This window comes from Pocillopora damicornis, chromosome 7 (assembly GCF_964200805.1).
Source record: "Pocillopora damicornis chromosome 7, jaPocDami1.2, whole genome shotgun sequence".
Taxonomy (NCBI): Eukaryota; Metazoa; Cnidaria; class Anthozoa; order Scleractinia; family Pocilloporidae; genus Pocillopora; species Pocillopora damicornis.
Window position 1 is genome coordinate 9,256,802 of NC_142676.1, and position 16,121 is coordinate 9,272,922.

General features: G+C 37.5%; 1 protein-coding gene and 1 long non-coding RNA gene across 4 annotated transcripts in view; one reads left to right on the top strand and one right to left on the bottom strand.

Annotated features, from left to right (window-relative positions):
• Nucleotides 1-13,879, bottom strand: part of LOC113682664 (uncharacterized) — a 20,483-nt gene extending 6,604 nt beyond the window's left edge. The window contains exons 1-2 of one of the 3 annotated variants that reach the window (XM_089212985.1): nucleotides 13,783-13,879; nucleotides 6,654-6,770 (exon numbers count right to left, since the gene is read on the bottom strand). The gene's annotated coding sequence lies outside the window, so the exon portion shown is untranslated. Of the gene's footprint in view, nucleotides 1-430; nucleotides 2,187-6,653; nucleotides 6,771-7,735; nucleotides 7,819-13,782 lie in introns of those variants that run through there. The other 2 variants (XM_089212986.1, XM_027199832.2) reach the window with 2 other exon arrangements.
• On the top strand, nucleotides 7,951-13,137 carry LOC149042424 (uncharacterized). Its single transcript, XR_016188636.1, has 2 exons — nucleotides 7,951-10,980; nucleotides 12,099-13,137. It is a non-coding gene; the product is annotated as an uncharacterized LOC149042424 (long non-coding RNA).
• Nucleotides 13,880-16,121: the final 2,242 nt, after the last annotated feature.

A 16,121-nucleotide genomic window follows, 5' to 3' on the forward strand; every position in this document is an offset into this window, starting at 1 on the left:
TTTAACAACCAGGCATTGAAACACTAACTTGAAGAAAGTTGTCGAAGCTAGAAGTTTCAGAGGAAAAGCTGACGAGTGGCAAATTCATGACGAAAGTTCATTTCTAACTCACAATGACGACCAGGTGCCGTTGACAAAGAAATGCGTGTTCGCCGTTTCTATTTTTTCGATCCCCCGCGGCAACCTAAATTTGGACTTGATAGTACCGAAGGCACCACCGGCCATTCGATTCAAAATATTTCTTTACCAAAAACAACAACGATTAGAATGCCACGAACGTTTGAGACGATACCGTTCACGGTGAATGTGTCATTCTCAAAGTGTGTGTACAAGGCACATTTATCGCGTTTATCGACATTAGAGAGCTTAACATTTTTAGACTAAATGCGCTCAACGAGGCAAGTACGAGGAAGTTTCAATAAAGGCATACCTTTCAGCGAAAGCCGGAGAATTCACAATGTTGATTCCATCATACGTTATTGCTTCCAGTTGAAGTTTGCAAGCGACGTAAATGAACACCCTGGAGCACTAAATAAAGCTCATGGGACCAAATTGCAGTGATCTGATTGGCTGCTGTAAGTGAAAACAGTCCATTCACTGCGCTGACAGCCGGTGACAAGTGTGCGGCCGTGACCCCGAAGATAAAATATTCGATTTTTTCGTGAAATGGCAAAGTACAAATTAGCATGTCTGAATATTACCAAGTTTCACAAACATAAGCACTTTATGCGCTCTCTTTCACAAGTTGAATCGTGGAATCTACGGGGCGACCTTTCGAGAGATGCGATTCACTTATCAGTTTCAGAACTTGGACTTTAATTCGTGCCTTATTCAAACAAAACACTGTAAAAACAAAAAAAATGTCGCTCTTTGGCCCGACACTTAGCCCGGTGGGAGTAGAGGGGGCGGGACAGACACAAAGAAGAACGGACCGAGTTGCTATTAACTCAATTTTGCGACTCTCGTGCCCATCACATGCCCGCTGCACTTTACTTTATCTCCGATAAAAGAATTTGAAACTTTATCTGGCTTAAGCTCGGGGATATCTTTGAGGAATTTTGTAAAATAAATTTTCCCGAAAGACAATTGCAGCTTTAACCTAGCAATTTCGTCTGGTGGATGGCTGGACAAAGATCGGTCACGCGAAACCGGCAATGGCCCGCACCAGCAGCGATCTTAAAATCAATAAAGAGCATTCTTGAAACATTTCGATTGCTAATAACGTCATTAACACAACACAACCAAGAAAACACGATTTGCATGGATCAGTTCATAACCTAAATTTACATTTGCGCCAGTTCGTAAGCCCCACAGTGATTTCACTTGATCATCAATAAAAGTGATGAGTTAACACCTCAGGGTTTCTTAAGTGTAAAATGGTACATGTGAGCGGCAGGTGAACAGATTAAACCACCTTGAAAAATGATCTAACAGGCATTTACTCAATTGACTTGTACCAAGCTGATTCATTTAAAGAGGTTGACCAATTAAAACGTGTTTCATGAAAACGAATGGCTGAATTATTCAAATAAGTCAGACCGCTTGTGTAATAAAGCATGTGAAAATATTTCCCGTACATCCTGTCTCGCTATCTAACTGGAGAGTGGTTAGATATGAAATGGTATGTCCATATCAATTTGGGCAAAACGTTTAACTATCTAAAACAAGATTATTTTTATCTTGACAAAGAGCTTTAGCTCTAAGAAATTCAAATATTCATTCTCTCCAAAATAGAGGAATTTGAAAATGACGATTGGTGGCGGCAAAAATGAAACTTTTCGTAAACGATGACGCAAATTCGCAGCGAAAGTGGAATCTGGCGTTTTCACAATTTAGGTTGAAGAATTTCATCGGGTTCAAAATGTAATTGTCTGATTTGAGATCACAGGGGCAAAATTACCGATTTCGATCGCGTTCAAAATAAACTGAATACTAAGCGCTCTACGATTGTCACGATTACCTGCCGGCAAGAGAATATCAACTGCAGTTAACATTTCTCTTGCCTTTGGCTATGATCTGCTCAGCTGACGCCACGGATTTTTCTCTTTTTGTGCAGCGAGGAGCTCATTATGCCGTGGGGGGTGGGGGGGTGGGGGGGTGGGGAGGGAATGCAAACGCTCTTGATTTGTAAAAAAAAAAATTAATCAATGAGTGCAGGAGGAAAATTACCAAAACTAAAGCAGGAAGATCAAGGCAGATATATCTGTTGTTGATTTTCCTCTATTCCGTCGTCCATCATCTCATAATTACCTAACGAAGGTCATTCGGGCGTTTCTCTTCCTTCCCTGATATAGGATCATCAGTGGCTTTAGAACTAAGAGAACCATCTACATCTAATCTACGTACGAAAAACGTCATTGGTGGAAAAACGTACGAGGCATTGATGTCACTATCAAAAGTACGACAAAGAAATAATATTTTAATATATCATTCGATACAAATATTACACTCGAGACAGAAGTCGACAGCCTTACAGATCAACCGCCCATGCATTGACTTACGTACAATACAAACATGCGTAAGCTGACATCGCATCATCTTAGATATCAATAAATTTACCATTGCAACTTCTGTAACTAGATTACATTATATAGAAAGGTATGGGGAAAGTGATAAGAGATCTATAACAGTGAGCTGAGGGCATATCAGTTGCCTGTAAAAACGAAATTAATAACGAGGAATAAAGAAAAACAGCCCTTTTGAATTGGATGTCCGAGAGAGCAAAAACAAAACGGAATTTAAGATCCGGCGCTCGATTCTTCGCAAATGTAGCTTATGTTCCATGTCGGTGAACTAAGAATTTTTTTCCTTTTTTATGATAAAAGATTTAAACTGCTGTCCCTCGACTGAGACTCAAGCTGAATCGCAAATGTTCAGTTCGCAATTGCGTTGCTCAAAAGTTGCACAACCTTGTTGAAAAGAAAGAGTACGACCCAGCTATCCAACGTTTTAAAATACCTTTTGGCGTCGAAGGAAAAACTGGATGGTTCTGGGCTCAGATTAGGTAACAGGAATAACAGCAAAGATGAGTGATAAAAGGAAAGAGTCGAAGAGCTGAGAAATTTAGTCGTCCAATCGACAATGTTTTTTTTTGGAACGATCAACATCCTGTTGACCAAAAAATATTTAAAGACCAAAATTACTGAAATTTCACTAGGCGGAACTGAACAAAAATAATCTGCATATCAGTCTACTAGAATGGTGGTAAACTTTGAAATGTATTATTCTTTCTTTACGGATTAGTGCGGGGGGCATAACTTTTGAATTTCATTTGTTTAGGTAAATTTCTTGAAAATTTTTTCGTCGCAACTTTAAGCCAAAGGCTGGTGGATATATCCGTTCAAAATCTGTTATGTTAAACCGACGCTTGTTGATAACAACATGAGAAGTTTTGTTATTTCCGGTGATCGCGCGGGTGAAGGGTCAGGTCTTACTAAACCTTATTCGTGCAAAGCCGGCCTTTTTGAAAAGTATACCGAAAGTTTAGCTGGGCACGTAAGTTCACTAAATGTACCAGTTGCACTCGACTCGACAGTGTTAGAGAACATGGAGCAGTGTTCTTTTGTTCAGAGCTACTGTTAGTTATGATGGTACAGGTTGTTCCGTTTCTTCCAATCTCATAGGACAAATGCGCGAGATACAGGCGAAGAAAAGCCAACAGATCAAACTTGTTGTTTTCCCGATCAAAGATCACATCGGACGCCTCTCCAAACAACAGATCAATCATTTCGTTATTTTGCGTTGACATATGTAAATAATTTTGATTGCAGACACAGGAGAGGCAAGATAAGAGGACTAATTTTAATTAAAAACGTGTTTAGAGAATGAAATACGGGCCAAGGTGAAAGTAAAATCTGCCACAACAATATCGAAAGGTTAATTCAAAGGAGGCGGCTAATTATATTCGAGGCGTGGTCGATGGCTTAAAGAATCCTTTTAAACATGCGTGTTTTATTCGAAATGGCCCAGTTGTAAAGGATGAAGATACCCTCTGAACACCTCAGAACCTTAACGGAAGGAGATGTGTGTACACTGCATAGATATTCGATGAAAAAGGCGGTTTCGTTGAATTGGTAATCAGGCTGAAGTAGATAATTTTGAGAAATTTCGGCTTTCTTTTTCACCCATATCTACTTTCAAAATAAAAATTTCCATCACTTTAGCTTGGCAAGTTCATTTTCTCATGTGAAAATATCAACCTTTTTTTTATCGAAACGGGGGCTAGCGAAGAAACAAGATATTTTAGAAACTAAACCGGAGCGGTTGTCAGGGCTAACATGAAGCGCCGGAAAAGCGCGTTTGTTTCAACAAAGACATGAACGCCGGTTGTCAAATGGAGAAGTGGTTAAATTTGAATCATTAGCTCACCACCTTTTGTCACTGTGTCACTATTTATCAGTAATAATGGGCAGCTTAACTTAACAGCTTATCCTTGAAACTTCTGACTCATTGCAGACAGAGAAAAACTTTGGAATGAGATCTTGAAAGTAGATCGTTACTGTTTGTTTTAAAAAGGCTATTCGTTTACATAGAAACACCAAAAACCGCTTTATGACGAGCATTTAATAGAAATAATTGGCGGAAGAGCAAACAGACTTTGTGCAAACAACGAGATGAGCTAAATAAATTGATTGTTCTATTAGAAAGCGTTTCTATCGAGTTTCTCCATGCTAAAATTTTAGTAACCAAAAGGCTACCTTGAGGCGCGCGGGGATACGCGGGTGACTAGGTTGCGATTGGTTTCAGTTTTTCATCTGATTGGTTGACACGGTGCCATGAGTTTTCTAAAGCAGTCATAAAATCATAGAGTGTTGTCGGGTAAAAACTCACGATCCTCAATTGAAAATTGCCCAAAGGGATTCAAGCCAATTATGCGGTATTCATTTCTGGCAGCAACTAAGAAAAATCCCGTTTAATTTAAATGGCAGTATTCTATTAATTTCTATTTACCATTCCTTTCGTGAAGTTACGTCCGTCGGTCAAACAAAAAGCGAGGTGTTAAAAAGGCGAAATTAATCGAGAGAGCCTGAGTTCTAGAAAAGCCTGGACGCGCCTGCTCGCTTGCTAATGTATTCCCTACCCGAACCCTTACCCGTAATATTTCAGCCTAGAAAACTGAGCACAGCTAAGAGATTATGACCTGTTTATAACCTCTTGGTACAGCTGATTTCTGTTCAAAATAGTCTCTATAAAACATATCTCAAGTAAAATCAAAAATGTAAATCTTGAGGGTCGGTCGGACAGAGTCCTTGAATTTTCTCCATTATCATTTAATTTTCATTTTACTGAGACTTATTTATTTCAAATCTTTCCATTCATACGCTCCCCGAAGCATCAGATATTATTCCGACGACTTACTTCAAGAAAAGTAAATAAACGTCTCTTTGTGAGTCGATATTATCAATAGAGAAACAACGGATGTTTAGAGCTTCTTTGTCCTGGAGTTATGAGCTCCAAAGAAAAAAAAAACAAAAAAACGCAAAATTCAGTTCGCAGAGAGACAGTTTCAATGACCTTGTGCGTTCCCTGAACGCCAGCTGAGAATACTGGCGTTCATAGGTCGGTTTTTTCAATAAAGCAGAGTAATTGTTCGCGCTCATACCACTCAAACTACATATGTCTCGTACGTGACTTTGTAGTGAGCTAAATTGACGGGCGAGTTGAAACAAAACAATTGTAAAGTAAATAAATGAATGAATTTACAATTGAAGACTGAACTTATGGGCTAGAATGAAACTAGGCACATAGCACGACACAATTTATTCTCAATATTGAAACCTTCAAGAACTATTATTACTTCTTGGTTTGCACAGGACGTATTTGGTTGAGAAAAATACGTTTGCATGCCCGTTTATTTACTTAGTGTAGCTATTGTTCCGATGCCAATGAGAAATGAGACTTGGATGTCTGGCGTGTTATTTTAATTTTAATCAAAAATGAAAACTAAACCGACAAAAAGCCCTGCTAGAGGAGGCAAAAGATTAAAAGTAATTTATTGAAACAATAATTTTTAAGTTCATGAAATCGCCTTCTTCTGCACGCACATACAACGAATGATATCTATCGTGTTCGATACTTCAAGTAAAACTAAACAGGTAGGATATTGACCCTGGATATCGATGTTAATTTACTGATAACTGAATTTGCCCAATAAATAAGCCTTTTTGAAGTCGAATTTCGCTAAAAGATTTCCATTCCATTGAGCTGTAAAGATATTTATGGAACTATAGATTTATATATGCTATGAATGTTACTACAAACTAAATAATTGCAACACGCGTTTCACTGCCTTGTTTTCTTTCTCAAAAATTTAAATAAATTAATTAGTTTCCACGTTGCGAGCTTTCAGACCGAGCATGCAATACTAATATAAATTCGCAAAAGTTCAAAGAAACGTTTCCCTGAAGGTAATCTTGAGGGACATTTACAAAGACTTTCTGATGTAGAAATGCCAGTTTAATACGCGATGAGGGCACGAGGTTAGTATGGGTTGCGGCAAAGTAGTAAGAATGTCTGGAGGTTCCTTAAATTATTCCAGCAGTAAAGGAGTTAATTTGTTTTGGAGCAGACATGTTCTAAAAATTCCCGGGAATATCAGCCACGACAAAAAAATACTAGATCAATAAAATCTAAAAGACAAAACGGTCACTTACCAAAATATGAACAGATAGGCCTCAAGCTTCTGGTTTGTAAGAGTACCTCACTCAATAGGCAGCTTTTATAGGCGAAGACTGCCGTAGTTTTTGACACCTTTCTCACGGAACTGCAACCTGTCCGACGGATATTAAATATTTATAAACTATTACAATGAGTGTTCTAACCGCCTACCATGGTAACAGTCATGGGAACGTGAAGGACGACTTGAAATTTCAAATTAGCGCTGAATCCGAGACTCACTTAGAAATGCAATCAAGACAAAACGGACAGCAAGTATGTAACACCATTGAGCCACCAACTTCGTTAGAAGTTATAGGCATAGAGCACGTAACGCATAATGAATTAGGCTTGGCATAATTACTAGTGCCTCAGAGAAAGCTGAAAAGCCGTTTGAGCTAAAAATTATTTCGGGACGGTTTTGGGTTAAAAATCGTTGAATCTTAATCGGGAACTGAAATAATCATGTTGAAATTAAAATGATATGGCACCCCAAAAAGATAAATGAAATTGAATAAAATTTCACCTGCAGGTAAACCACAGATAGAGCCCCTTAAAAGTAGAAAATATTTCTTCGATGGGACTCCTTCCGTTCCACCCGCTAATTATAAAAGACTGGTCGCTTTGGAGCTGTAAACTGAGCTATCAAGGCACTGTTGTATTACAAGCGAGCAAGTTTCGGTAATTTTTTTTGTTCTTTTTATAGCAAGATCTTTCACACATCTGTCTTTACTCAAGAATAGTTGTATCCCAAAGCGTAAGGAAATTGTAATCTATTATGCAACGTGGAACAGTTGGTCAGAAAAAAATATCGAAAAATTGTTTAACCCGTGAAAATTGTGGAGAATATGTCTCTATCTGAAAGGAAAAAAAAGCTTAACACGCCCAAAATTTAAATGGGATTGAAATAAACTGTATTGGAGGAAAGTGTACCATGCGTTTCAATACAAATATGAACTTCAGGTTACAAAACGGAAACGTTTCTATGAAATGCAGACATGCCATCACGTCTGAAGATCTTTCAAGCCTGGAAGTAAAAATGTGGTTTAAATTTTTCAAAATTTGAGCAAAATTAGCTTACCAGTGAATTATCGTCGTATAGCATGAGAGAGCTGGGCTTTGGAGGCAGTCAAGCGGTCAATGAAATTGTTTTCACAGGTAAAATCAACAAACGTTGCCGTTTTTCACACCCGAAGTCACGTAGCCATTAGGATTTAAATAGATAGCGACGTTTATTAATATATCTGTGGATCAGAATGTTTGTCCAGACAGACACATAATAAGTTGGCTCGACCCGACCATAATTTCGCCAGCAAATGACTATGAGAAATTATGTTTGCTGGTGCTAAAAGTTGTCAAATTTCATTTGCCTTTTAATTCGTCGAAATTCTTCAAACATTTTACATGTTAGCGCCAACGTAAATAACCGTTTCTGTGACCATGCTGGGATTTCGCTCCCAAAGACCTTTGTGGCAGTTTCCCTGTTACAATAACAAAGAAGTTTTGCAACCTGGTGATTAATTTTTCTTAGCCAATATGCTTTTTCGAGAAGGGCATTTCGTAATAATGCTAGGAACAAGAAAGCAACTGAATGAAAACTGGAGGTGGTGGAAGGAGGAAAAGCTTACAATGGTTTGAGGCGCGCTTAAAATAAACCTGCCTTCGCGTGCGAAAATTTATGCTATTAACGATTCTAAACATCAGGAAACCTTAGTTTTAAAACAAGTTTTTTCTTCAGTTTTGTCGCAAAGTGTTTTCTTTCAATTCAACTCATGTCACGCATTTATGAATGTGTGGAATAGTCCTGAAGAAAAGTAGAAAATAAAACAGCGACATTCTCAACCAAATTTTAAACATGTTTCTAGAGAAAGACTGCAAAGAGGCCACTCGGTGATATGGCAACATTCACGTGATAAAACCAAAGTTTTCATAAGCAGAACAATATCACTACATGTCCTTTGCAACACTTTCTGTGATCTGTCTCTGTCCTATGCAAATCAGAAAAAATGAAATAACAAAATAGTGTGGAGTCTGAAAACAGAGACTAGGTTATGTTGAAGAGAGAATTTAATTGGCCTCGTTACAGGAGGTAAACCACAGATCACCTAAGCTTGATATACTAATACTCTTTCAAAATATTGTTATTACGCAAGAGAAGAGACATGTATGAATGTATATTTTTTTATGGGATTAACAATTACCTTAAGAAACCAATTTTGGCGGCACCCTTTTGTACTGTAACTGACGTGAATTACTTTTCGTGTTGGTACGGAAACAACGTTTCTCCTTTCAAAGCTTGGCCTCCATCAAAAAATATTTCTTGACCGTAATTTTCAATCGATCATAATCATAGTCACCCTGGACTTTATGATTTCTTCTTGGCTACTTATTAATTAATATTTGTCCGCCCTGAAGAAAAATGATTTAAGAATTATTTTCACGGAAAGGTGATTCTTTTTGACGCTCGAAATGACACAAACTTATCTCCTCTTGTTTCCTTGTGGAAACGTTCAAGAGAGTGAGCAGGAGTATAAAATAGCCAGTATCATTTATGATTAGTGTAAAACGAAAACATCAAAATTTTCAGCGAAAAAACTAATCAAATATGTCCCAGACATGCAAATGACCAGCGTCGATTTCGATTGATGAAAAATAAACAAGTAGATAAAGCGAAGGCAAATAAAATTTGTCTCATTTAAGCAAATGATTGATAATAAGCTGCAATTTGGACGAGAGACGGAGACAGTCCCAAAAAAAAACCGCAGCCAGAGTTTTAAGTAACTACGTTGGATTAGCTGGGATAAGACTAGTGAGTATTTTACCGTTGTGAACTTATGGAATTCTTTGCGTCGAGATCTGCACCCCTGACGATCTGTGCAGTCGTTGTTTACCCCTTTATCCTGAGCCAAAGTTTTCTTTCTTAGTTTGTTTTTACTTGATTGGTAATTTTTGTTATCTGACCGAGCTGTCATTTCGAGGTCAAGATAGTTAGCATGACATATCAAAATAAAAGTTGCTGTAGAATGGGGTCTTTCATCGATAATCGGCGATAGCCGGACGTATTTCCTCCCTGCTCCCGACATTCAGGTGACACAAGGAAGGAAACTTCCTCTCTTGGGTGACACTATTGTGATAACGCGAAAAATACCATTTATGAAACCGGACATTATTACTGAACAAGAGAATTTATTCTCTCGTATTAGATCAATAATTCTTTAGGGAAAAAGCTCGCTCTTTTAGTATTTTGCCGGAGTGTCAGATATGGTTTTTTTCTTACTGGAAAAAAAGGCGATTTCAAAGAAAGAAAAATAATAATAAAATGATTGTTAATTGAAGCAGGCCAGGATAAAGCGACGAAGCGATTTAGCATACACTCCTTCCCAGATAGAAGTCCCAATATAATGTGAATTTATGGAGCACCATTCCTATTCTTGGTTGTCATTCGAAAAAAGCGCATGCTATGGCGAAAATCAGGTAATGTGGCTATTTTCAACCATAGTTCTTTTCCATCCCGTGTCGCACGCTTTGATTGTTTAGCCTCAAAAAACTTCTCAAATGTTTTTTTAAAAAGTGTATGTTTGCAGACCTTCTTTCGATCCATGATGGGTCGAGGGAAACAGGTAACAATAAACCTGTAAGTTAGTGAAGAAAATATTTTATTTGCATTTCCGAGTCGCGGTAAAACGTTTTTTCTACGGGTGTTCCTGTGAATCAGCAAACCGCGGATCCTCCGCCACCTGCGGAACTAGCTATATAATTCTGTAAAAGGAAAGTAATGAAATAAAGTAAAATCCAAAATTAAAAGACCTTAACAGTGTTGGAAATTTCATTTTCGGGTATAAAGAAGGTTACGTTAAAGGATAAATATTTTCTTAATCGTCCTTGACGTCCGACTAGAAATAACTGATTTTGATTGTGGCGTCATTCACCGAACAAAGGTACGTAATGTTACAGAGAGCAATCAGCAATCTCCTACGCCGAGCGTTAGTAAAGTGAGTTCCGCAATATCCGAATAACGCCTCATCCGAAGGCTCTCAGTAAACGTTTAGGCCGGAATTGGCGGCCTTTGATCCCATTTCATTGTACATGACCCTAGAATGACGAACACGAGCATAAAGTAACATCATCGTCCGTGATGCTTAGAAAATTTGATTGGTGCGTCCGGAGTTTATTTACAGCGATTTGCTTTCTGTGGATTCGTTCAGTTGGCGTAACTCACAGACCTACCTCGGAGAGGATTATTAGAGGGCAATGGAGGTGAACTAAAATCAAGCTTAATTAGCCCAAGAAATTCAGGCTAGGCAAAGGAACAACCACTTGAGCGAGGTAAGTTTGGCTCTATTCAAAATAGGTCAGGTCGTTTTAAGGTTGAAATCGCCATTGTTTATTACCATGTACTCGCCTATCGCGCAAGCTGAACATATTTGCAGTTTGACGGAGACTCACTGTGTGAGCCTGGGTTACCTGTGGTTGAACTTCAAGGAAGATAAGAAAATTTTTTCCTTTAAAGTAATCCTCTTAAACCCGAAATCAAACTTTTAAACAATGTTAAGGTCTTTTTAGCTTTTTTTTTTATGAAGGAAAATATAGGTTCCGCAGGTTTCGCTTGTTCCGGGAGTTCCGCGGTTTGCTAATCCACAGTTTAGTAGCATCCTTTGTTTATACCATTTTCAGCTTTTATTACATTTGTATCAGCGTTTTCTTGATGCACACTCTGCCTTTTTTTTTCTCTTCTTTGCCCAATTTTTAATGCTTGCTTTACTCCTTTGCTTTTTCTTGAAAATAAACATTAGACGCAAATCCCTGAATAGGAACTGAGTCCATATGCAAATTTGTTGGGGTTACCAAATAATCACGTGGTACCAGAAGCTATTAGCAAAATGACAAAAAAAAGACCTAAAAATATATTTTTTTAAAAAAGTGCTAAGCTCGACCGTTCAGAAGCAAAAAAACCAACGAGTTTCTTGCATTTACGAGACCTGAGCGATAGCCTCACCATGCTGGAACCGCTGTTTATATGACTTCACTTCGATAAAATCGCGTAGGGTTATGTTGAGAATTCTAGAAACTGAAAAATTTAAAGACAAAATCTACGATTAAACTGTACTTTTCTAGGATACATCAACCCTGAAAATCATATTTACCATTTCATGTAATGCCTCAGATGTGGCAAAGCCTCAGTTGAAGTAAACAAGTTCTGTTTTGTCGCCTTTGAGAATCGCATTTCCCCTTCCTCCAGAACTAATCCAATCCCTTATAACACTTAAATTTCCTTTATTTTCGAAATTTATTTTTCTTCGAAAAATGGAGTTTTAATTTGAGCTCTTATAGGCATAGCTTGATCGATATGAGACGGAATTATGGTGTAATAACTTCATGAGGCCGTCTACAGGAACCCAAGAATTGGAAATCAAAGGTTTTCGTTAAAATTTTGTATCTTTCAGGATGTAGCCGCGCGAAACGACATACCCCCTGAGGGATCTAGTACAGGGTTGGCCAATCCCAGCGTTCATTCTGAACAAAGTCGTGTATGGCCCGCAGTGTGGTACGTTTTTGTTTCTCTTCGAGGAGCGGCATTGATTAATAAATCAGTGAAATGTATGTTTTCTGAGAACCAATCAAGGACAGAAACGTATATAAGTGTATACTTTTTTGATCGCCTTGATTTTCTTTTGACATTGATGACAAGCGCCAGTCTTACACTGATCAAACAAAGAATCCAGGTATCGTTCGTCCACAACAGAAAAGTTCACTAAAAAAATCATTTTTCGTCGCTGAGAAATTAGTCAAACTGCAAAATGAATAGGAAATAATTCAAATTGCAATTTGCCTTGAGTCCTACTATAAAATTCTGCTGTAATACTCAAACATATAGAAATCATATGATTCACCTTTCATCTGATTGAACTGGTTCGAAACCGGTTGCGTGAGACGACTACGCTAGACCACAAAAAAAATAAATTATCTTGATTATCCTTGATGAATGCGCAGGCACAAAATGTTAATTCGTTAAGAGAAAGAACTGTCTGCCTGCCTCCTTACAACGATTGCGATCTAAAAGAGAAACCAGTCTAGATATTTAAAGATGACAGAGGTTACTTGCCGTATGCTGATTATTCAAAATACTGATCATGAAAGTCAAACAAAGGAAAACACTTAGGAAAAATGGCTAAGGTTTGAAAACTCGATGAAATAATGTAAATGATGTAACCATTGAGTAAAATCTGAAATCAAACTCACTTGATAATGTTATAACGAAAAAAAAGGAACGAATTCAGAAACTCGTAAGCGGGCGATGCAGAATATTTTCGAAGGAGCCGCCAAGGTTTATTATTACACTGAATACTGTCAACTGTTGATGTTTCGTTACGATTCAGATCTTCAGACATAAGCAGACAGATTTGGGCTTCTGTCATTCAGCCTGGAGCTTCATGTTAATTAATTCACGTATAGAAAATAAACACACATAAAAACCACTTAAAATGTTTCAGTGACTTGAAATATTCTAAATAAGATAATGACTATTGTGATTTTGAGTAACAAGGTCCGGTTAAACTCGGGCTAAAATTAGGACTGAAATTAATATATGTGTGAATTTGCAAACGATCCCTGAGGTTGATAACTATTTTGATATCTTAGGAGGAATAAAAATTTAATTTGAGATAGTGAATAGCTTTTTAGCTCTAAGTTGCTTTCTAGCGTTTAAAATTTATTAGATCAACTAAACTGGCTTGGAATTCGCATTTTATGCTCACAGGTCAAAAGAGGCTGTTTTTTTAATTTTATCTTGCAATGTTGATAATTCAGGAAAACATTTTCAGTAGAGACATGTTCATGCAGCCACGTCAGAGCTTGGAATCTATTCATTTTTAGGAATTGACAGAGAAGAATTCACTTTGTCAGAATTCGAGAGAGAAAATCTCATATTTCCCACCACAAGGCCAAGATTTCTAGAAATTAATCCTTCCCATCTGTAGTGATGCATTGTTTGGCATCCCGTTAAGACGCATTGTTAACGGGGCGCTCACGCGATATGGAAAAATTTTCCTCTAGCGGTTTCTTGAAGTTGAGAGTAAAAATTTTTAAAGAAAAAGTTTGAGTATAAATAATTGCATGAAAGCTACTCACGTTTTTTCAAGGAAAAGATTACTCAACGGAGACAGACTTTCAAAGCGTCGGTCTTCATCACACAAGTTGATGTTTACAATTGGGGGGTCTGGAAGAAGTTTCAATTTTAATTTAGTTCTATTCGACAATATCACTTTCGCAAAGCAAATAAAGCGGTGTTTTAAATTTAAATGTAATACACATTGCAATTATTTGACCACTGTGGCCAATCATTGTCTTAATATCCCAATCTTAATGGCATAATTCTGAATTATCAATAACTCCTAGATAATCTTTTGTCTGCATCCTTAAAGCGCCGAACTTTCTGGATCCGCTAGCAGGTAAACAAAACAGAGGAAATTCAACGCGTGTGATTTACGTGTCAATCTTGTTCTGTCTTAGATTCGAAATTTTTCCAGGAGTACTCAACAAAAAAAACATTATTTTCACGAAAAAAGGAGACACTGCTCTATTTCGTGACCACGAGAAATTGATAATCAGAAATTACTTTAATTGCCTCAAGAAAAAACTATAAGTTTGGTGATAAAAAATGGCCCTTGGGCGATGAAAAACTTGACTGCGGAAAGCCTCTTCAGTGAAGAGAGCTTTTTGTTTTTCTTATTCTAGAGACACGATGGACTGCACAAACTACGTATATTACAGTTGACATCGGCTTTTCTTTTGTCGGAAAGAAAAGAAATATCAAAATTAAATAAAGTTTGATGAGATAGCCGCCGAGGCAAAGGTGTGGCTAGCCTCAAAATATTGACTAGTTACCAAATTTCTTCAACTGGTAAAAAAAAAGTTTAAATATGCGTTTACTGCGCGCCTTTACCATAAATGTCAAAAGTCTAATTCGTCTCTATGTAAACTCTTTCAAAAAAGCTCTTCCGACGAAATAATACATATTTTAGCAAGGTCATCTAGATTGCTTTCATAGAATTAAATTTTTAAGTTTTCCTTTTGTTCTTGGGATTAATACTGTAGGATTGCTTTTAACACGCAAATCTTCTTCTTAAGAACACGAAATACTTCTTCTTTCCTATCATGAGCTTTATTCAAGATGCACTGAATCACAAAAAAAAAAAAAGAATTTAACCAAAGGCAATAACCAAAACGTTTTAATTTACAAGCGAACTGCTGTTGAATTCCTGACAATGAGAACGCATACAGTTAATTCACGAGTCGAATGCTTGTACGAAGAATTCTGTGACCTCAAAAGCGTGAGGTAACTTGTCGAAAATGACAGTGGAAAAAGAAAAAAAAGATTTTTTTTCGCTATTTTTTTCGCAAGATTACTCCGGCCATCTACAGAGTGCGTGATTAATTTCGAAAGCCATTCAGTGAGAAATGATATGGCAAGACAGGAAATCGAACGCATCCGGCTGAAAGTTTATTCAACCAACAGCGGCACGAACTTAGCTGAAAATCTTCCATACTTAATGGTACTTGAAAAGGGGGTTCTTGAGGCTTTTAAAATCATTGTGTGCGGATAACAATCACTGAAACCAATTCCATGTAACTTCGTCCCGTGCCACTGATGAACAGTCCCATAGATCCTTTCGCTCCGAGCAAAAAAAAGGGACGCATGGGGGCCGATGGGAATGAGGAAAAGTGCGCCGGAAGGATAGGGGAACAAAACAGGTTATGGACTGAAGCGTCGCCATTTAATTTAAGTATTGGTTTTTTATCTTCTGACGACCTAATATCTATGTCTTGCTTGCAGCTGAATTCTTATTGGTGTAATAGTCTTTGTAATACGCAGCAATCTATTGGTTGGATGGGGATGTTTCATATTTTTATGGAACTGCAAACATACGCTCAAACGAAACAAAATTAAGAAAAAAGCCTGACAGCACAATTTAGTGAGCGGAGCCCATGCAATAAATTGGGATATCAAGGAACGGGTTTTTGACTCAAATCATTGCCATCATAACGACGCTACCTCACAACGTCGGAAACTAGTTCAGTGATACACACCTAATTACAGTGCTGTAACGCTGTCATCGAAAAGTGCAAAAACGAAAAGGAAAATTGAAACTAAATTTAAAAAAGTGAGAATATAGCGTAGGCATATAACGTATTAATATATATAAATATATTTCTTTAATCTTTGGAAATTTTTGAAATTTCTGAAAAGCATCTAATACTGTCTAGAAGTTTGAAATAATTCTTCGGTGGAAAGTCTGTGGAACTTGGGCGGCTGCCGTCAAATTGCCAGAAGGTAGCTTCATATGCTAATTAATTCCTATTTGGCGTCTTCCCTTTTTGCTTTCACCATCACAACGTTATTACAAGTGGGTGTAGACAGATGCTCTACGATAAAATTAACCTTGCATGTAAAAATTGAGGAGTTGGAA